The sequence below is a fragment of the Lepidochelys kempii genome, chromosome 22 (genome assembly GCF_965140285.1).
Source record: "Lepidochelys kempii isolate rLepKem1 chromosome 22, rLepKem1.hap1, whole genome shotgun sequence".
Classification (NCBI taxonomy): domain Eukaryota; kingdom Metazoa; phylum Chordata; order Testudines; family Cheloniidae; genus Lepidochelys; species Lepidochelys kempii.
In genome coordinates, this window is record NC_136401.1 from 12,329,342 (window position 1) to 12,351,500 (window position 22,159).

Here is a 22,159-nt window from a genome sequence, read left to right on the forward strand (position 1 = left end):
CATTCAAATGTTACTGTGTTACAGCCAAACATTCAGAGAAATGCCATGAAACTCAGTGTAAGGGCTGGAGTCAGTGGATGGAGAAGAAGGGCCTGGAGCTATAGAAACACCATGGAAGGGTGCACACTGCAATAAAACTGTGCTCACATGACCCGAGGCCAGTCACCAGTAAGTGCAACCAATGACAGAGATATGGTCATTAAAAATATAAGAAAGGGAAACAGACAGGCTGTGCATGACCTTATTAATGATCGGCGACCATGCCCCTTAATAAAGGGATCAGATTTCGCACCCATAAGGTCCTCTAGATGGTTCTCCTGACCCTTCCTGCACCCGCTCATGGCCTCACTTCAGCAAACTTGCTCTTAGCTCAGCCTGACACGGGGAAAGTGATCACTCTGCTCTAGCAATTACTATTATTATTTATCTGCATGGCAGTAGTGTCCCGAAGCCCCAGTGCCAGGCACCGTATAAACACAAGCAGAGACATGGTCCCTGAATTGGTACAGGAGGCCCAGATACAAATAACCCCCTCCCCAAACTGTGGATCTGGTCTCTTGTTTATATAATGGACTTGGAGCCAAGCACCAGAACTGAACCCCCACCCAAACCTTGGAAAAGACTGAGTCTGAGTGCAGGTCTACACGATGGAGGTCTACACTATAGGGTTAAGTCAACCTAAGGTACACAAATCCAGCTACGTTATTCATGTAGCTGGAGTTGATGTACCTTAGGTCAACTTACTGAGGTGTCTACACTGCACTGGGTCAACGGGAGAAACTCTCCCATTGATTTACCTTATGCTTCTCATTCTGGTGGAGTACCGGAGTTAACAGGAGAGCGATCGGCGGTTGATTTAGTGGGTCTTCACAAGACTCGCTATATCAACCCCCAGTGAATCGATCCCCGCAGCGTTGATCCCCGCAGCGTTAAGTGGAGACAAGCCCTGAATGTTGCACATCAGGCCCATCTATACCTTGCGTATGCAAACACAGAACATGGTAAAAGACAGTGACTAGCTAGGAGGGACTGGGGTCTACCAGGAAGCCACAGGTGGCAGAGATTGAAGGTTGGCATCTTTGGAGCCCCAGATTCACAAGCCCTATCCCATTTGAGGCAAGAAAAAAAGCTATATCCCAGTGCACATAAATCCTGAGCAAAGACTGGATAGTTTTGACCTGTGCGGCTTTGGGAAATGGGCTGGCTACAAGCAGAGGGGGCAGATGGTTCTGAAAGGCAAGCAATCAGTAATACCAACTGGTAGCTTGACACTGATTTAAGAAGGCATCATGGCACAAGTTGTAAACCCCTCATCTCCCTCCCCAACTGATCTGCGCTATCAGGTCCCTGCAAGGTTCCAGCTTTACACCCAGTTTTGCAGTGAGGCACAAGGTCAAACAACTTGCCCTGAAAACAAGTGCAGTGAAATTATGATTGGGCCCTGAACTGGAGAACCCAGCTTCTCCCTACTTCCAGTGCCTTTGCTCTATCCAGAAAAACATGAGTTCTCCTTGGAGTGGAGTACTGAGGAGGAGACTAGCCTATAAGCAATTCATGTGTCTGAAATACAGACTCTACAGCCAGTGCAGTAAGAAACCCAGAGCATAAATCAATACAAGAGGGAGCTGGAAAATGAAGGCTTTGGAGGTTATAGCAACAGACTCAACAGGAGGCTGGAAAGATGAGCACTACTGCAGGTTGATTTGTATTCCTCGGGGTTGTTACGACAGGACCTTGATGGGCCATATGGTCGTGTCTTGACCCCTAACTCTTCTTATACCCTTATGACAGCAGTGATCACTGCTGCTGGCTTCCATTTCTTGTTATTCTAGGCAGTGGGTGGTTTGGATTTCAGGGCAGTTCAACCTCATAACAAAAAGCATCAGATGGAGACCATCTGGAAGGAGCATCCAACTTTAACCTTGAGGGCTGCTTTAAAAAGAACCTTGAGTCAGTGAATGCCGCCTTCCCACAGAGAAATGGGCTTTTGTAGGATGCTCCTCTGAACATTCCTGGGTCTTGGTAGCTATCAACCTCTGAACAGAACAGCACTTAGCCACCTGGGCTTGATGTCTACAGGATGGGTTCTCCATCTGCTTCGTGCCACATTACCAGATCCTCATATAGTTGGGTGACAGCAAAACGAGGCCAGAAAAGTGACACAGTTCAGCCTGGGGAGCTGGGAAATAGACAGCCAAGTGGGTCTCACCGGTGCTAAATCATTTAGCAAGCCACCTTAGCCCTGGAAGTTGGGACAGAAATCTCAGTGACCCCTAACTTGGACCAGGGAGAGGTGGGGAATGGAGCAGTCAATTATTAATAATACTTTGCACCTCCACCGCATCTTTCATTTAAAGGTTCTCCATGCACCTGATGTTAGTGAAATACCTCACCAGCCCCTAATGAGCCGGGTAAGGATTTTTATTAGAGCTGTCCAGAGGGCAGAAATTCCAAGGCATGAAGGATTTTGAGGTTTCAAGTGTTCTTCATTCTGATTTGGAACAACACCCATAAAACATGAAATTCTTAGTGAAAGAACATTTAGGCAAATAACTACGGCAGGTTGATCAAAACATTTTCTTTCAATTTGGCCTTATGTTATGAAGTTGAAACAAAATCTGAACCAAAAGTCATTTCAAAACGGAAAAGCAAAAAATGTCAAAATGGGACAGTTCAACATATGATCATCAGTTTAGAAGTGTGTGCAACAAGAGTGATGTAGTGGTGGGAGTCTGCTATAGACCACCGGACCAGGGGGATGAGGTGGATGAGGCTTTCTTCCGGCAGCTCACGGAAGCTACTAGATCGCATGCCCTGATTCTCATGGGTGACTTTAATTTTCCTGATATCTGCTGGGAGAGCAATACAGCGGTGCATAGACAATCCAGGAAGTTTTTGGAAAGCGTAGGGGACAATTTCCTGGCGCAAGTGCTAGAGGCGCCAACTAGGGGGGGTGCTTTTCTTGACCTGCTGCTCACAAACCGGGTAGAATTAGTGGGGGAAGCAAAAGTGGATGGAAATCTGGGAGGCAGTGACCATGAGTTGGTTGAGTTCAGGATCCTGACGCAGGGAACAAAGGTAAGCAGCAGGATACGGACCCTGGACTTCAGGAAAGCAGACTTCGACTCCCTCAGGGAACGGATGGCCAGGATCCCCTGGGGGACTAACTTGAAGGGGAAAGGAGTCCAGGAGAGCTGGCTGTATTTCAAGGAATCCCTGTTGAGGTTACAGGGACAAACCATCCTGATGAGTCGAAAGAATAGTAAATATGGCAGGCGACCAACTTGGCTTAATGGTGAAATCCTAGCGGATCTTAAACATAAAAAAGAAGCTTACAAGAAGTGGAAGGTTGGACATATGACCAGGGAAGAGTATAAAAATATTGCTCGGGCATGTAGGAATGTTATCAGGAGGGCCAAATCGCACCTGGAGCTGCAGCTAGCCAGAGATGTCAAGAGTAACAAGAAGGGTTTCTTCAGGTATGTAGGCAACAAGAAGAAAGCCAAGGAATGTGTGGGCCCCTTACTGAATGAGGGAGGCAACCTAGTGACAGAGGATGTGGAAAAAGCTAATGTACTCAATGCTTTTTTTGCCTCTGTTTTCACTAACAAGGTCAGCTCCCAGACTGCTGCGCTGGGCATCACAAAATGCGGAAGAGATGGCCAGCCCTCTGTGGAGATAGAGGCGGTTAGGGACTATTTAGAAAAGCTGGACGTGCACAAGTCCATGGGGCCGGACGAGTTGCATCCGAGAGTGCTGAAGGAATTGGCGGCTGTGATTGCAGAGCCACTGGCCATTATCTTTGAAAACTCGTGGCGAACCGGGGAAGTCCCGGATGACTGGAAAAAGGCTAATGTAGTGCCAATCTTTAAAAAAGGGAAGAAGGAAGATCCTGGGAACTACAGGCCAGTCAGCCTCACCTCAGTCCCTGGAAAAATCATGGAGCAGGTCCTCAAAGAATCAATCCTGAAGCACTTGCATGAGAGGAAAGTGATCAGGAACAGCCAGCATGGATTCACCAAGGGAAGGTCATGCCTGACTAATCTAATCGCCTTTTATGATGAGATTACTGGTTCTGTGGATGAAGGGAAAGCAGTGGATGTATTGTTTCTTGACTTTAGCAAAGCTTTTGACACGGTCTCCCATAGTATTCTTGTCAGCAAGTTAAGGAAGTATGGGCTGGATGAATGCACCATAAGGTGGGTAGAAAGCTGGCTAAATTGTCGGGCTCAACAGGTAGTGATCAATGGCTCCATGTCTAGTTGGCAGCCGGTATCAAGTGGAGTGCCCCAGGGGTCGGTCCTGGGGCCGGTTTTATTCAATATCTTCATAAATGATCTGGAGGATGGTGTGGATTGCACTCTCAGCAAATTTGCGGATGATACTAAACTGGGAGGAGTGGTAGATACGCTGGAGGGGAGGGATAGGATACAGAAGGACCTAGACCAATTGGAAGATTGGGCCAAAAGGAATCTGATGAGGTTCAATAAGGATAAGTGCAGGGTCCTGCACTTAGGACGGAAGAACCCAATGCACAGCTACAGACTAGGGACCGAATGGCTAGGCAGCAGTTCTGCAGAAAAGGACCTAGGGGTGACAGTGGACGAGAAGCTGGATATGAGTCAGCAGTGTGCCCTTGTTGCCAAGAAGGCCAATGGCATTTTGGGATGTATAAGTAGGGGCATAGCGAGCAGATCGAGGGACGTGATCGTTCCCCTCTATTCGACATTGGTGAGGCCTCATCTGGAGTACTGTGTCCAGTTTTGGGCCCCACACTTCAAGAAGGATTTGGATAAATTGGAGAGAGTCCAGCGAAGGGCAACAAAAATGATTAGGGGACTGGAACACATGAGTTATGAGGAGAGGCTGAGGGAGCTGGGATTGTTTAGCCTGCAGAAGAGAAGAATGAGGGGGGATTTGATAGCTGCTTTCAACTACCTGAAAGGGGGTTCCAAAGAGGATGGCTCTAGACTGTTCTCAATGGTAGCAGATGACAGAACGAGGAGTAATGGTCTCAAGTTGCAGTGGGGGAGGTTTAGATTGGATATTAGGAAAAACTTTTTCACTAAGAGGGTGGTGAAACACTGGAATGCGTTACCTAGGGAGGTGGTAGAATCTCCTTCCTTAGAGGTTTTTAAGGTCAGGCTTGACAAAGCCCTGGCTGGGATGATTTAACTGGGAATTGGTCCTGCTTTGAGCAGGGGGTTGGACTAGATGACCTTCTGGGGTCCCTTCCAACCCTGATATTCTATGATTCTATGATTCTATGAACATTGTTGAGGACCTTTTTTAACGCCAGTTTTCTCCCAAATGAAATTTTGGCAAAATCAACATGACTTGGCAAAGCATTTTAATTTCTCCGGCACTGCATTCCCTGATGGGAAAATGGTTCGGCTCCAGTTTTTCCAATCGGCTATCATTGTTATCCAGCTAACCTTAAACAATACCAGGGAAATATGTAGGAACCTGCACAATCTCCCCCACCTTCTTCCTGAATAAACGCCCCCTAACCAGGACCAATGACCCACAGGTTTAAACATAAGTAGAGGTGGTATAACGAATCTATGTTCACAGACCACAGATATAACTAATATATTAATCAGAGACACATAGCTGGGGTGGCAGGATTTAAACCCTGGCATATCAGCTCCAAAAACATAGGCTTCAATCACACCAGCTGCAAAAGACTTGATCCTAACTGGTAGCAGCAGTGTCCTTTATCCTCTCTGTAGACCAGCCAAAAGAGCAGGGCTGGATTAACCTTTTGTGGGCCTGGCACCAAACATATATGTGGGCCTCCATGTAGTTGTTATGGGCCCCTTCCGAGTGTTGGCCCAGCGTCACAGAGCCATTGGTGCCATGGTAAACCTGGTACTGAAAAGAGGACAGTCTCTCTCTCTCTCTCTCTCTCTCACACACACACATGCACACACAGCTGTATTTTTAATCTCCCTGAAAACAGCGTGGAATCTCCTCCAGCGTGTGTTTGATTGAAAGGAGCATGTACTGACTCCAAAAAGGGGCTGCATATCTTGCAAAAAGAGCTTCACAGTGCAGAGACATTTTGTTTTCTGGTGTACTTGGGATGGCTTCAACTATTACAGTAGCCAGTAGTCCGTCCATCCTCCCTCCCCCCCTTCCCCCCTCCACACACACACACACACACACACACTTTTTAGTTACAGCTGTGAGGACAGGGATGCTAAATGCCCGAGTGAACAGTCCTGACAGAAGCCTCTTATTCTCAGTATGATGTAGATGTTATTGCAGATGTAACAGAGAAATGGGGCACAGACACACCCTGAACCCTTTCCAGCCATGGCCTGTCTATGCAGCATCGTGCATGTGAGCAACACTCACATATGATCAAAGGGCGACTTCCCCTCTTTGGCGCTGAAGTTTGCTGAGATGAGCCAACCCATGGCAGTGAGTCAGACACGTGTGAAATTTCCCTCCTCCCTTAGAGCTTGCAGTATCCTTCAGTTTAGTCATTTGATCCCATTTACAAAGGTCAATGCCTCTTGGAAAAACAGAGAGAAACTGAAGGAGGTGGGGTGTCCTTATTCTCAAAAGGAGACAAGCAGACATAGAGCAAATGAGAGAAAAAGAGAGAGAGAAGGCCCTATTCTGATCTCAGTTATATCAGCATCCATTGGAAGTAATACCAATGTTGATAGAGTTACCGGGATTAATACCTGTGAAACAGGCACTAGAATCTGGCCCAGAGATAACTAGGACACAGCATCCATGCTTTTCACAGCCTGATCATCCCCTCAACACAGATGTGCCAGATAAAATGCTCCCACCCAACAGCATCCACACAGAAAAGAAAAACAAGCAAACGAAAAAGAAAGCATGAAATGGGGATTAGTCTATGCATCAGAGCTATCCCTCTGCTATTATTTTACTATGAGCTTTCCTCCCAACATTTGATTTCAGGAGTGGTTTGACTCTAACTGAAAGAGCAGCCCCCAGATTTAGCTTTCTTTTCTCCCCCCCCCCCCGCCCCCATTCCCATATCCAATTGATTTCTCTCAAGCTGCGATCCTGATTGCCTCAGTCTACTGAGCTGGCAGCAACACATTAACCTGTCCGAGAACAGCCGGAGACATGGGCTGCCAGTGTGGCTATCAAAGGCCCGACTCAGTACTCCAGAGTTCCTGGAGACTTAGACAAAGGAGCAGATATAGCAAAAGACTCAGCACCACGGTGGCATTTTCATGCCTCACAATTAACCTTCACCTTGGTAAACAAGCAGTGAGCTTTGCATGGCAAATTACACACCTCACTGTTAAGGAGGGTCTCTTTTCTCTTCTGAGAATGAATTAATTAGATGAATTTCTCTCCTTCTCTTTCCTGCATGAGCATGCTCGCTCGCTCGCTCTCTCTCTCTCTCACACACACACACAGCCTTTGTTATCAATACACTGCCACAAGTGTGCATGGCAAGGAAATGAAAGAGACTGTCCTGAGGGGATTACACTTTACCTCAGGCATGACGCAGCAAAGAAGAGTGGCTGGTGGGGACAATGGTGGGTGGAGGATTCAGGGGGTACTGGAAGACCAAGCCATCTCTATGCAGCAAAAAATCCCACTTAAGCACATGCATGTGCTTAAATCCCATTGAAGTCTGCTACATTTAAGCATTTGCTTAAGTGCTCTGCTGAATTGGGGCCTTGGTTCTTTCCATTTCTTAGCACAATAAGGCTGAAACTGTCAAAGCCACCTCAGGGATCTGGCTTCTCAATCCCCGCTCGAATTCAGAGGAACTAGGAAAATGAATCAGAATGGAAAGTGAGAATCCAAATCCCATTGCAGGATTTGAAAATCTCACTTTATGTGTGATTTTTCTTTAAAGGCCCAGTATTTTCCAGTGAGTTAGCCATCTCACTGGAATTTGTGGGGGGGGGTGGAGGGTGAGAAAACCTGGATTTGTGCTGGAAATGGCCCAACCTGATGATCACTTTAGATAAGCTATTACCAGCAGGACAGTGGGGTGGGAGGAGGTATTGTTTCATATTCTCTGTGTATATATAAAGTCTGCTGCAGTTTCCACGGTATGCATCCGATGAAGTGAGCTGTAGCTCACGAAAGCTCATGCTCAAATAAATTGGTTAGTCTCTAAGGTGCCACAAGTACTCCTTTTCTTTTTACTGTTCCCACAGTTACTCTTCAGCGCATTACTAAGGCTGTTTCTGATAAGATAGCTACACACACACAGTTTAGTTAAGAGTTTGTTCAAGGATAGGGCATAAGAGAAAAAAATGACAGCCATATGTAGTGCCTGCAAGTCTCAACAAACTTCCTTACCCTTCAGACTCAAGGGCTTAACTCACAAAGAATTCTATTCTAGAACTAGGGACATCCCTACGTCAAGAGGCAACAATTATTATTCTAGCTGGATCACCCAAATTGTTACATATAAAACATCCACTTGAGACAAGGAGAACAGAAATAATCATTCCACAATAGAACAGCAGAGCAATGTCTTGATGGAAAGAGGTGCCGGCCAGGACTTCAGAGGGGGCACTTTCATCCCTCTGAGCATGACTGGAGAGCACGACTGTAAATGTGCTAGTTAAGGAGACAGCTCTCCTGCTGAAAAACACCACACTCTCCAAGTGGAAGGGTTTATTCCAGGCTGGAGAGCTGTCTGGCCAGATCGGCTAACATACATCACCTGCGCACCAGATCTTAATGTAACCTTTCCCTCTCCATATCTCCAAAACAGACCTTCCAAAACACCTGAGGCAGAATCAGTCTGTCTGCCTGTCCATCCACGCTATTTCTAGAGCACCCATCACTGCAGGGCCTAAGCATAGACATAGCATCTAAGAGTCAAAGACAGCATGAACCAGGAAGGCTAAGAGTGAAGTGGACCAGTAAAAAACAGAACAAAAGGCCCCATTACCCTTGTGAGCCACATAACACCCATCAAGCACAAGACCTTAGAAGATCACGAACACTTAGACCTTGAGAGGAAGGAACATTGACACTTAAGAATAAAAGAGAGCACCATCACTTACCCACCTGATATCAACAACAGCCCCCTAGGAGGGGGACCAACAAAACAGACTGTACAGGAAACACCCAAGAGGATAAGTGTAACTGGCTTGGAATGGGATACCTATAATCGGACTCCATGGATAGGTGAACTGGCTAATTTAATCAGGTGACATGCTAAGTGTTAATCCTTCCACTTACGACCTGCCAGAACCACGTCCATCAGCATCCTGCCAACGGCTGGCCTCTGCTCGGGGCTCAAGAGTTAAGGAGCTGATCTGAGGTGATCAGAGATGCTGTGGTTTGAGTACTGCCTGAAGACACTCCATTCCGACTTGCATATTGAGTTTGATTATTTGCATTGTGTGATTATAAGGTATAGCATTGCTGGAACGGATTAGACGTGCTGCTGTTATAACAGCGTTTTGTTATGTGGTCTGATAACTGATTGGTTCTTGTGAACAATCACAACAAACCACATGCCATCGATGTTGCCGTGAGCGAAATATGTTTCCTCACATTTTCTGTCCAGTAACCAGCGAACCAGGGTATTTGCGCCTATGCTGCACTCAGAAATCAATGGACTTGATTCATCTTATTCATCCTGTGTTAGAAGCTTGGTTGGGGGGGCTTTGCTCACATGCTCAGGGTCTAACTGATTGTCAGCTTGGGGGCAAGGAAGGAATTTACCCCAGGTCAGAATGACCAGGACCATGTGTGTTTGTGTGTGTGTTCCCCCTTTTCTCTGCAGCAGGGGGCACAAATCCACTGCTAGGATCTGGGCATATCTCACCTCATCAATTCTTTGCCATTGCAAGGGCCTTGGGCTTTGGTGGCACTTGGATCTCTCCTGATCTCTGTGGGTCTGTCTACACAGCTACTAGACACCTGCGGCCGGCCTGGGCCAGCCGACTCGCGGGGCTTGTGCTGCAGGGATGTTTCACTGCCATTTAGATGTCTGGACTCGGGCTAGAGCCTGGGCTCAAGGACCCTGTGAGAGCAGAACCAGACCCCGGTGAATTCATTACTTTCTGATGGCTTAGCTTGTATCCAGCAATGCCCACAGACATAATAAAAGCCCTGACCAGGACTCACATCAGTGGACCCATTGCCGCAGCGCTCAAGCAAACCCTCACAGAACTAACTGCCTTTTAACTGGGGACCACAGATCCGCAAAAGCAAAGGGTTGATGGGAGGAACTCAAAAAGTCTGGCGCTGGGGCAGTGGTTTCAAAAAGCAGGTGACATTCTTTTTGCTTCTCCAAGCATTTGCATGACCCCTGGACTTTCCAAAACTAGGTTTGACATGACATGAGAACAGGTTCCTGAGGGACCATGATTGCTTCTTATGACCAGGGCATACAGAACAATGCAATCCGATTAATAATAATGATTTGCCTGTGCTGCATTGTACATAAAGCTATCAAACCTCATGCTTAAGAACAGAAGCTGACTGGCTAGGGACAGGAGGAATCACCCTGTACAGACAGATTATTCCATAACTGTCCATTGTAAAAGCTGCACACCTTTCTCTGACACATCTACTCCTGACCAGTGTCAGAGATGGGACACCAGACCAGATGGACCATCAGCCTGATTCAATATGGCAATTTCTCTGTTGCTTGGCTTTTCCTCTGGAGACCCTTTACAAAGGTGGATAAGTGTTCCTATCAACATTTTACAGGAATTCAGCACTGCAGAGGTGGCTAAGAGAAGGAAAAATCATGGGGAATAAAAGTTAACTTAACCTTTCAGAACCTGCACATTGTTTTTGATCTGAATGTATAAAAGGAGCCTTAGAGGGGGCATAAATACTCACTTGAAGGCCCCTTCACACTCTCAGAGCAGTGTAAAGGAGCTTTACTGTAAATAAGAATCAGTTCTCTTTTCTATTTACTTCCTGAACCAGATCACCCATCACTATAACAAACCCTGGTGCCGAGTCAAGCCAGGATGAAGGTACCTTAGATAAATCAGCGATGCAGTGTCTAATAACACAAAGCCACACAGGGAGCGCACAAGCCACCCTGCTGTGTTCTTAATACATGAACTTTGCCACCACCCTCCCACGCTGCCTGCTGCTTTTTATACCACGTTGCATAATTAATCCATCAACATTCTGTGACGAGGTATAAATATTAATAATGTGATCACACAGTTGGCTGTTCCTTTTAAAATTCAAACTCTGCAAAGATAAATCACACACTTAATCTTAGCCGGCTTTGAAGAGGGTGTCTCAAAGAAATAAAATAAATAAATACATAACGAGGATACGTTTGACTTTGAAAAAGGATTGCCTGCTTTTTTACCTGAATTTGCCCTCCCTTTATCTCTGTGTCTGTCTCTGCCCACATACACAGATCAGAGTCTGAGATAGTATCATTGGCTTGAATGGCTTGCTGCCAGGGCTTTCGAGCTTTGTTATCCGAGTGGCACAAAAGAGGTGCCGTAAGTGGCGCTGTACAACGGGTGGAATGTGCTGAATACCGCTGCCCTGAGAAGCTTAGGGAAAAATCTTCAAATGGAGGTGGCTTAAGTCTGAAACCTAGAGCGTGATTCCATGCTGTGCCTCTTGGAAACGCAGCTCAGAGCGTATTGCGCAGTCCCTGCACTGAGAGAATACTCCCTGAGCTACAGCCTGAGGCTTTCGGGCCCCTTTTCCCTGTTCTGGCCCATTTACCCAGTGTAAAAGGGGGCTAGAGTGGGGGTGTGTGTGAAAATCTTACTCCGATGGAGCTTTGAAATTGATTTCAGCGGGACCAGGATTGCAGCCCTGGCATCCACATTCAGCAAATAAGGCTGGGCATCTTGAAGTAGCAGCAGGGAGTTAGGAGCCCAAACTCCATTAAATTCAGTGGAAGCTGGGCACCTAACTTCCTTGGACCCTTCAGAAAGTCCATCCTCAAGGCCCCGATTCACCGAGGCATATCAGGATGTGCTTAACCAACAGCACGAGCAATCCAACGGAAGTCAGTGGGACTGTTCAAATGCTTGGAGTTAGACGTGTGTTTATGCAATCTGCAGAACTGGGGCCAAAATAAAGCACAATTTTAGGCACCATAAGCACCCTTGCTTGATTGCATCTCTCCTAGGTGTTTGCATGGCCCCCCATCACCACAGTATCTGAGCAACTCGCAATCTCAAATGCATTTCCCCTCACAACCCCCTGTGGGGTAGGGAAGTAATACTCCTGTTGGACAGAGACATTAAATGACTGGCTTGTAGTCACACCAGCTGTCCGTGGCAGAATGGAGAACTGAACCCTGGTCCCCTGCGCCCGTGGCAAGCATTGATGAGTGAGAGCCCAATCAATACCCAGCACTGACCTGACCTCACCTCACCAGACACGTGGGTCTTCGAGAGGAGGCCAGGGAGGGTGCTCGGAAGAATGCCCCTCTTATTCCTTTCCCACCAACCTGAAAGGCTTGAGAAAACCCTCTGCCCCTCTTCCATCCCTCCCTACATAGAATCATAGAAGATTAGGGTTGGAAAAGACCTCAGGAGGACACCTAGTCTAACCCCCTGCTCAAAGCAGGACCAACCCCAACTAAAGCATCCCACACACAGACTCTTATCTTCTTCCCACTTCTATGCCCTTGTCCTTCCCATCAACTGAGGCAGTCCATCAATCCTGCAGGGAGCTGTATGTCAGCAAAGAGCCACGCATTGCTGGGCTGGCTCCTGCTTCGCCTGGCTCCTTGACTGTAGAGCACAGGTCCCAAGGACCGAACCCTGCCCCAGCATCTTCCTTTTCCCCTATGGAGGAGCTCTGACCAGCAATTCCCTCTCCCTACCTCAAGTGGCTGTGGCTGCCTGTGCTGTTGGTCACAGCATCCAAGCCCCGCTCAAGGACATGGGCCATCCTATGTCCTTAGGAGGAAACGCTTCCAGATCACAACACCTCGCTGAGATTAAAGCACAAGGGCCCCGATTCAGCATAGCACCTGCTCAACTTCATGCACGGGAGGAATCCCAACCTTATTCAGCAAAGTCCTTCAGCACGGGCTAAAGTTCCAAGTCAGCAGCTCAACATTAAGCATGTCGTTCAGTGTTTTGCTGCAGAGGGGCCAAAATGGGCAGCTTCCTAGACTCCAAACAGCATCTCAGGGGACAGATGTGATCGGATGTTTCTGCCCAAGTGTAAACCAGTTGCCAGATTTAAATTAGTCAAATGCACTGGGGCAAACTGGTTCCCCAATTTGGGGATCAGGAAGGTGTTTCTGCTCCTCCATCCCAAGTCCAGCACCCTTAGGTATTTTTGCTTCCCTCTGGAGTACCAAGCAGGGAACATCACACGAGTCCTTTCCATACAATCAATATGCCATCACTGCTGGGAACGGGGAACAAGGTAAGTGGTGCTGGTTAGTGCTGGGGACTCCTCCTTGAGTGTTTCTCTGCAACACAGTTGCCTTATGCAGGCCCCTTCTGTTTCCAAAGCGCATCTCCATAGAGGGAAGTGGGGGAGGATCACAGCACCCTCCACTTTCTGTAATACAAATAAGGCAAAGCAACTGCAAACTCTTTCATCAACACTCCAGTCACTTTGTTTTACAGAGCCTTGAAACGAAAGGGATACTTTAGATTAAAAGATTTGTTTAATGGTCTGATTAATTCATTCCATAAAGATTGTTCCAAGGATCTCTGTTAGCTCTTGACCTTTCCAGTGTGGGTTTTTTGTGTGTGAGTGTGGATGTGTTTTAATTAAACATTCAGCGCTTGCTGCTTCTATCTGGGTTGGATCACATGGTTTTTCTTCTTCACTTGGAGTGTCTGTGTGTGTGTGGGGGGGTGTCAAATGCTTCTTCAAATAAAGACAAAGAAGCCTGTACACAGGGAGGGAGGAGAAAAAGTGCACACCTGCATGGCCGCACACGCCATGGACAATTACCCCATTCACCCCGGTTCAGTTCACAAAATTAATTAGCATCAAGCGCGGCTGGTCCATATTAGTTATGAGCTAATGAGCAGGAGATGCTGCAGTTTTGGAGGCAAGCATGCCAGGATGCTAAAGGCAAGCTGGGTGCACTGTATTGTTTCTCTGACACTCACTAGAAGGCACCACACAGGTCCATTTGGTCAGCAGACCATGATCCAGGATGTAAGGTGCATGCTCTGCAGCTCACTGGGTACCAGCAGAGGCTCACAATGACGATCATACACTGCCCATGAGGTATTCTATCCCCCTGGAGTGTTACGATCTCTTTGGGGTGATAGGGAAGTGGCTAAGACATAAGAGGATGTCACTTTGCTACTCAGATCTGGTGCCTTCAAGTACCGCCACCTATACGAAGAGGCCAAATTTATCTTGGGTGTAACTCGCCAGGAGTGTTTTTGCTTATTATTAGGCACTTTGTGTCCTTCAATGGAATTCACTCCATAACAGGGTTCAAAGAAGAACTAGATAAGTGCATGGAGGGTAGGTCCATCAATGGCTATTAGCCAGGATGAGCATGGATGGTGTCCCTAGCCTCTGGGGGGGGGGAGGGATAGCTCAGGGGTTTGAGCATTGGCCTGCTAAACCCTGGATTGTGAGTTCAGTCCTGGAGGGGGCCATTTAGGGATCGGGGGCAAAAATTGGGGATTGGTCCTGCTTTGACCATGGGGTTGGACTAGACTACCTCCCAAGGTCCCTTCCAACCCTGATATTCTATGATTCTGTTTGCCAGAAGCTTGGAATGGGCAAGAGGGGATGGATCACTTGATGATGACCTGCTCTGTTCATTCCCTCTGGGGTACCTGGCATTGGCCACTGTCGGAAGACAGGATACTGGTCTAGATGGACCTTTGGTCTGACCCAGTCTGGCCATTCTTATGTTCACTTTGCAGGTCAGGGTTTCTCCAGCAGCAGAGGTGGAATTTTAAGGCTCCAACGCTTTGCCCACCCTGACTTATTTTAGTTGATGGAACAGAAGAACCTTTAGGAAATGGTGTGGTGACTAAGCCACCCTCACTGCGCCAGAAGACCGAAGCTCAGCTCTGGAATACAGAGGCTAGGTTTGCTAGGCCTGGGGAACACACCTCGAACAAGAAGAGGAGTATGGCCTCTGGCCTGTTACGGAGCACTAAATGTAGTCCGGTTAGCCTTCCTGCTGGGAGCAACACCCACTCCTGAGGGGTAGTGTTTAAAACAAAGAAAAAGCAGCATTTCAGGACTCCATCTGGGAAGAGGAGGAGCTCCTGGAACGTTCTGGCTGTGTACAAGTAACAGAGGTCTGGCATGCTCTAGTGGCTTGGGCTGCATATAACACAGAGGACCTACTACTAGTCGTGGCTGAGGGAGGTCTCCTTTAGTTCTAGTAGTCTCTGTTATTGTAACCGAAGGACCATGGTTCTTGTCTTGGCTTCCCATGTGCATGTGATTTGTATGGTAATTGTACATGTCGTATACGGATTGTTTATCTCACCAGGGTGGAGGGATGGAAAGGACATTTTGCAAGCACAACACTATGGCGCTGGTCAGATGTTCTCCTTCCAAACTGGCTGAATTGGTGGCTGTTACTTACCCTCCCAAGGAAAGGGGACACTTGAGTGATTACAACAGTCAAGAGTCACTGCGTGCCAAGGCAAGCCACATGGTTTCCTAGCATGGAAACAATGGCATGTCAGCTACCAGTCGGCAAACACCATCTCTTTAATGGGGATCGCTGTAAGTCGTGTTTAAACTCAGGGAGGCCTAGCACATCATTTTTGTCTCCTTAGCACATGAACTGCTTGCTCGCTCTCTGCAGAGCTGTGAAGACAGAACTTCATTCATCCTCAGACTGAAATGCAAGGGCATGCTGTCTGAGGGAGAGGGGGAAGGTGACAATCCAGCACATTAATAAAACAGGTGAGCGAAGCACCATGGATTAAGTTGTTCTTTCCAAGTCCTAAATGTGGCAGATGCATGGAATTCAAGAACCATGTCTTGTTCTCATCAACTGGATCTCCATGGACACTGCTCCCTGGCTACTACTGGTGTCACTGGCATATTGACCAATGGAAATCCACTATGATAACGAGTTCCAATATTCAGTGGTTCTCCCAAATGTACTGTCTCCTCGTTCCTGGCTTTATGGCAAGTCCTGTGCTAGCAAAATGCAGGCTCAGCAGAAAGGACGGTTCAGCAGTAGCAATATGAAGATCCATAGTCATGATTCAAGCAGCAGGCTGATAAAGCCTAAGAGGCATTTAGTTTTCACACAAGGTGATATCACTTAAATGAGATCATGGCTCGAGCTCTTAGTTTCACTCTCTCCTCTCTGTTCCTGTCTGTATGACTGGTGTTATATATCGATGTTACGCTCAAATGACTCGGAAAGTTCAGTCCTGGCATCTTCTAAGAGTAATCATCTTCCAAAACTAATCTCTTACACTCCCTTCCAAACCGAAGGTTCCTTGGCACTTTGCAATCTCCATATAAAAAGGCAGTTTAATAGTGTGTGACTCTACCAGGATGGTGGGTTTACTGATGGGCGATGGGGACTGCTGAGTTATTATAGGTGGATTTATGTAATTAAAGACTATATCATAACATATATGCACAAGGGGGCTGATTTAAGGTTGCCAGGCAACCTTAATGCTGGCATTTCTTAACTTTTGAGAGCTTGACTTTGCAAGGATCGATTTTTGTTTTTATGCATTGCTATTTATATGGGGTCAATTTTATTGATAGGTATATGTCCAGTCCATTAGCAGTGCTGTAGTTTTTAAAATATGTGTATAACCTATTGCTTGTTTTAATTAGTATAAATCCTAAGTAAATAAATAAACGCATGGATTGTTTTGCCCAGCACTGAAATGCAGCCACCTCTGGGGTGGAAGGTGGCAGCTGTACAAGAGCACACAGCAACAATACAGAACAGTTTAGGACCAGGGGTGAAAGCCAAGATTCCAGAAAGGAGTGGACATTTCTATGGATAGCTATATCATCTAGACTTACAGCAAGGATTAAAAAAAAAAGCCAAATAAACACACATTTTGGAAAGGATACACCCCCCACAACACACACACACGCACACACATCAGGGAATAAGCCAACCTCTATCTGTTGGGGGTTAGAAAGGTGCTTTCCCCCGGGGAGGTAATTCTACAAATGCCTACCACATTGTGCCTTGCACTTTCCTCTGATGCACCTGGGACTAACCACTGTGGGAGACAAGATACTGCAATTAGACGGAGCAAGGAACCAGCCTGGCAATTCCTATGTTCCCAACTCCATATCAAATGCAGGGGAAATGTTATAAATGGTAGGAAGGAAGAAATTACCCAGACTGGAATTTGACCAGGACACTGTGACTCACCCCTCTATGGCATGTTTAATGACAGCAAGCGGTCAGGAATAAGACTCAAAGCTCAATGCGAGAGCAGTCAAGTTTACTGGTTGTAGACGTCTCCACATGGACAACTAGGTATATTATCAATCATGAACTAAGGGCTTGTCTAAAATTGGGAACATAGCTATAGCAGTATAACTTCTCCACTACAGCTACGCCAGTTTAACTTCCGCATCTGGACACTCTATTCTGGAATAAAATTACTCCATTTTAGAAGAGCGCTGGTGCATCTCACCAGAAAATTAATTCTTTTTCATATTTTGTTCATTTTTTATAATCTGTGGGGGGGTCATGACATAAATAAATAAATTCAGTTTGGGACAATTTTTTTTTTTTCAGTTTTTGACAAGCAGAAACAAAACAGTTTCACCTGGTAAGAAAAAAACATAGTTTGGTTTTACTTTCCATTTTTTGCTTGACTGGCTGGAGAAATTTTCTATTTTTAGTTGGTCAAAAACTGAGAAATGGATGGCTTTCAAGGGTTTGGTTTTTCAAACACAAACTGAAAAAAACAGAAATTTCTGTTTTGACAAAAAAAGGACTTTTGGGGTTGGAAAAACGTGTTTCCAATGTAAAATTTTGATGTGCTCTTCTCCCAAATTCTTGGAATTCACGTGGCTTTCTCAGGTGAAGGATCTGGTCTAGACTGCATCTGGGAGCAAGCCTCCCAGCCTGGGTTGATACACTTGTGGTAGTGGGCATCGCACAGGTGCACTAAAAATAGCAGTGTTGGCTCTCCCCGCCAGGCTCAACAGCCCTAGCAGCCGTGTCTACACGACTATTTTTAATGTGCTGGTGTGATCCCCTCTACTGCAAGTGTGTCAATCTGAGCTGGGAGGCTTGTTCCCTGATACAGTGTAAACATATCCTCAGTGGCTCCTTCTGTCCCTACAGCTAGAGCACAGGACAGATTTGCTTCTTCATGCCATCCCCAGGTAATTATCCTTCCTTGGACTGGCATCCAACCTCGAACATTTCCACAGTGTGGTTTCTGCAGAAGGGAACTATAACCAAAATTGTCATTAATGCAAGTAAATAACTTTCCTTTACTTTGGCTGTAACCATACTCAAAGGATTCCGTAATTAAAGTGATAAGGCAAAGTCAGACATAAAAACAAGTAACGCAATTAAATTAAAACACGCAGGCGAGTCACATTTAGTCAAAACTAAAGTAATCATATCCAAGGTGAAAAGTATTTTTGGTGATATTAGCTACCCTGTACTTGTCAACCTGATGAGCTGTAAGGAAAACAGTAATGAATTTAGCTGTCTTTTCTAAGAGGAAGTACAATCTAGGGACTGAAGCCGGGGACTGGGCATCAGGACTCCTGGGTTCTGGTCTCAGCTCTGGACTCACCATATGTGAGTCACGTGTTTTCTTTTTCTACCTCAGTTTACCCTTATGTAAAATGTGGATATCAATATCCCCCTGACAGTGGTATTATTTATTGCAGTAATTAATTATTTCAATGCTCTCCAGTGTCCTCAAATGAAATTTGCTACATTGCAAGGTGTTATCAGAGAGTGGGATTATCAGACGCAATCAGCACTGGCCTAATTCTGCTCCCACTGAAGTCAATGGGATCAGAGTTACGCCACTGATCTGTGCTTTTGCAAATCCAACCCATAACAAAAAATTAAAAATCCTAAAAACCCAATACTGCTCCCACTGGAGCCTGTAGCTGAAATTCTAATGACCTCAGTGGTGCAGGTTCTGGTCCCACGTCATCAAACTGCATTGCCTTCAGTGGACTTATTCCAGATGCACGTGTGTGTCAAAGCAGAATCCAGACCCTGGAGCAGTTCACTTTCCCAAGCTCACTGCACATTTCTACCTGTTTTTTTGCCTGAAATACAAAAGCTCTTCAGATGCTTCTCCTCTGGAGGGGTGAAGATCAGTGATTGGCACCAATCCCTTCTGCAGGACGAGATAATGTGTATTATTTGCTAAACTAAGTTTGACATTAATTAGCAAGAATCTAACTGGCAAAGACTCACACTGAGAGCAGATGTGTCACAGACAGGCTGTCTCCCTGCTGGGTGGATTGGGGGAAGAGCTGGATATTCAGAGAGTTTACATCACATCCAGGAAGATGGTGTTGACAATGATTGTCATGACTGGTGCTAACTTCAGGCATCTTCTCAATTGCAGGGCTGGAGACTCATTTAAAAGAGATGGGGGACAGGGGGCAGATGTCACGTGTGGCAGACAATGCAAGGGCAGAGGGAACTTGAGCTCCAGAGATCATAGAATCATAGAATATCAGGGTTAGAAGGGACCTCAGGAGGTCATCTAGTCCAACCCCCTGCTCAAAGCAGGACCAATCCCCAACTAAATCATCCCAGCCAGGGCTTTGTCAAGCCAGGCCTTAAAAACTTCTAAGGAAGGATATTCCACCACCTCCCTAGGTAACCCATTCCAGTGCTTCACCACCCTCCTACTGAAAAAGTCTTAACTAATATCCAGCCTAGACCTCCCCCACTGCAACTTGAGACCATTACTCCTTGTTCTGTCATCAGCTACCACTGAGAACAGCCGAGCTCCATCCTCTTTGGAACTCCCCTTCAGGTAGTTGAAGGCTGCTATCAAATCCTCCCTCACTCTTCTCTTCCGCAGACTAAACAATCCCAGTTCCCTCAGCCTCTCCTCATAAGTCATGTGCCCCAGCCCCCTGATCATTTCCATTGCCCTTCGCTGGACTCTCCAATTTGTCCAATTTGACTTCAACGGGAGTAGAGTTAGGCTGATGCTGAGCATTTTTTAGAAATGTCCCAATGCCTGACACAATACGATTGCCCCAAGAACTCCACTCTTTTCTGTATGCTTGATCATTTACCCAGCTAATACCCTAACCCAAGAGGCAGCTGCATTTATGTGCTAACTGAAGTGATTCCTATGTAGTGCCTAATTCTGACCTCACTTACCTGGGAGTAAACGAGGAGTAATCCTGTGACCATCTTTGGAGTTACACCAGTGTAAAGTTGGTGTGAGATCTGAATCAGGCTCATAGTTGCTTCATGACATTTTATTGGAAGATGTGTGGCTAAGTCCCCTGCATTGCTTTGAAGATCTCAAGTCCTTGTTCTGAATATGGCTGGGCCATCTACTCTGTACAGCCTAAGAGTCCTGGGATTGGACTGTGTTCATCCTCAAATGAAGTAGCAAAAAACTCTTTTGATGATAGTAAATGGAGTGAGAGTCCAACTTGGGGATGTCCATTCCTAATCTATTCTTCCTTCATCTGTGTTTCATTTGCATCAAGTGTTACTCCAATGCCTTATGCAGGTTTGCAAAACAAACGAACAACAATAATCCACCTCTCTGGGGCCAATAAGTTAATGTCACACCATTCTAGGTTGCTCTATTGTCTCTCACGTTCTGAGGTCTGGATTGAAATCTTGCTCAGATCAGAAGGAGCAGTTTGATCTAACCCTACAGTCCACTTTAATAAAAACAAAAGAAAAAGAAACTGAAATTCAGCACCATGGACAGCACCTGTTTAGGGAAACCCAGTCTAGTAAATGATGCAGATTAGGACTGAGATGAGTGAGTAGCCCAGGACTGGACAAGCAGAGGGTTCTGCAAGACAGGATTGAACATCAACAGAGCTACACGAGAGCCTAGGACAAGGAACGTGGGGGGAGGGGAGGAGCTGCAGGGCATGGCTGAAGTGAACTGGCAGAGATGTATGGGGCCCAGGAGCGGAAAAGCTGGTCACACGTTAGGTGTTCAAGGAGTTGTGAATCAGAATGGCTGTGCAGTAGTAACAGTCAGAGCAAGCTCCTGAGCCTCAGAGCACAGGAGATATCACAGGTCAGCACTGGGCATTTGCAGACTTCCACACCTCAAGGCGGAGGACCAGAATAACAAGCGTTGTTGTAGATTGTGGCTGCGGAGCTGTGAAGTGGGACTTTCTGTATCCCCTGCCTGCACTATATCTGCTGCTAGCTGGTAGTATCAGTCCTTCTGCTTGCATAAGTGCCAACTTCCCAACAACTACCCGCAAAGAAGAGTGAAATCCACGTGAATGGAACTGTGTATCTACCTTGGTTCATTCTATTGAGAGATCTGTGCCCTCCGAGCCCAAATGTATTAACAAATAAAAGCAGAGAAACTCAGCAACATCCAAGTTCAAAGCAGTTAAGGACCAAAATCATGCAGTGTCCGCACTGGGAGTGAGCTGACTAGCAAACAGCCTCCTGTCGGGTTGAGTCGGCGCTGAGGTGTTCCAGACGCCCCTCAATCCAATATCAGATTTTCTCTTTCATAGGCTGCTTGAAAGCAACTTGGCTCAGGGAGTGGGGGGAAAGGGGAAGGGGAGGCGGGAGAAAGAAAAAAAATAAATCAACGACACCACAGTGAATGGGGTGGAAAGCTATCTAAAGGAGCCATGTTTGTCACATTAAAGTGACAGGTGCTTCCCTGCCTGTCAATTGCGTTTGTCTCTGGTCCCTGGAATTTTCATTATTCATTATTCGCCTGATGAGGACAGCAGCACCAGTGCCAGGCTCTGTCTAATCCCCACCTGATAATGTATTTCTGATAAGCATGACGGAGCCAGCGCTGGTGACAGCGTTCACATTTCCAGAGTATAAAGTGCCATTTACATGAGGCAGGCGCTGGGCATTTAGATTGCCAAGATAGGGAAGGTTTGTGCCGACGTATCCCAAAGCCACCCTGGGGAGTATCGATCTGGGTCTGAGAACACAGAAGACTTCAAAGCGCCTGCCCACACATCTGGTGCCAGGTGGGTGGCAAACCTCAGTATCCCAGATAGGCAGGCAAGAGAAAATCCCGCCAGGAGTAACAGCGCTTTGTCCTTACAAAGCCTTTGGCCTGAC

General features: G+C 46.5%; 1 protein-coding gene across 2 annotated transcripts in view; it reads right to left on the bottom strand.

The window, feature by feature from the left end:
- LOC140901626 (opioid-binding protein/cell adhesion molecule) overlaps positions 1-22,159 on the bottom strand; it is a 328,953-nt gene that overhangs the window by 208,619 nt on the left and 98,175 nt on the right. The gene's annotated exons all lie outside the window — the stretch shown is intronic.